Genomic DNA, 1,393 nt, shown 5'->3' on the forward strand with positions numbered 1-1,393 from the left:
GGCCGCCAACGGATGCCAGCCAATGGGCGCGCGCCTTGTTTAAAGGGACAGGCATCCGTCCACGCACCTCTGGCAGCCCAAGTTTAAAGAGCAGCCCCCTGCCCTGGTGCCCGGCTTCTGATTGGCCGCCGCCAGCGGAGATGGGATTGCGACTGCGTCCCGTAGTTGCTATTGGCTGCGTTTATGACTAATAGTGGGTCACGAACGCTCTGATTGGCTGCACATCAAAATCAATGTTGTCTTTTTAGTTATACATTTCTCCTGCTAGTGTTTGAATGCAAGTACTCTACAGATTAATCATGTTCATTGGAACGAACATGACGTGACAGTCATCTGAGAGTGAATTAAGCCATTATTTGTTGTAAAATAGCCATCAGTACGTTACAGTATGTGTTTTTTTGTGTGACTGCCATCTATTGTTTTATTTAACTTTTTCTTCTTTCTCCTTTGTATCTGTAACATGTAAATGTGTAAAATTCTCCTCATGTAATCTACTTGGTTCTATTGTGAAGCGCTCTGACACCTTTGAGTAAAGTCTGCGCTATATAAAAATGCAATAAATAAATAAGCCATATACCCCCAACCTCAATAGGCAGTGGTTAGGTGCCCATGTGGGGCAGATTTTTTTTTCCTGTATGTCTTGGTACTTTTAGTTCTGAATGGTAGTGGGACAAACATCCATATAACAGAATAAAAATCAAAAGAGAAGATTTTGTGAGCTACTCGTGTCTGCATACTTAGTCTCGCTCGTTGAATGTGAGCCTTATTTGTGGTGCAGTTTGGCTCAAGGCCAACGTCAGTTGTGGCCTTTGGAACTTTTAGGAGTCTCGCACATGAGGATTGCCATTTTTTTTCTGGCGGTACATTAACTTTTTCTTCATAAAGTGAGATATCAGCACTTCTTCCCTCAAGAACTTACTTCTGAGATCCCGAAAGCGTATAGAAATATCTGTGTGATAACTTTTGTTGGTTCAATTGACATAGTTAGCGAACAGCCCCTTGACACCTGCAACACCATAGACTGGACCTGTTTTTTGTCACATGATTGTACTTTCAGAGGTCCACTTGTACAAAGCCCCATTGCTGTCGCAAATCCTGCATTTTTCTGAATCACAGGGTTGCAACTGAAAAATGGCTTTTTAAAATGAACAAAAGTGATTTTACGAGTCAGAGAAGTCTTTTTTGACTTGTAAAAGGAGTTTTGCAACTCTTTCCAAGTAGGATCTAGATGGGGCATGAAAGAGGCAGCCCCTATTTTACCAGTCAGAAAAGTTTGTATCTATAGTGTGTAGCCGCAATTGCAGTGGCAAACCATTATCAGCTACCGACCCACAGCTGGGGTAGTAACTGAGTCATAAAGGGGAGTCTGTCCCCATTGGACAGCTCTCCCTTT

Source organism: Lissotriton vulgaris, chromosome 12, assembly GCF_964263255.1.
Source record: "Lissotriton vulgaris chromosome 12, aLisVul1.2, whole genome shotgun sequence".
NCBI lineage: Eukaryota > Metazoa > Chordata > Amphibia > Caudata > Salamandridae > Lissotriton > Lissotriton vulgaris.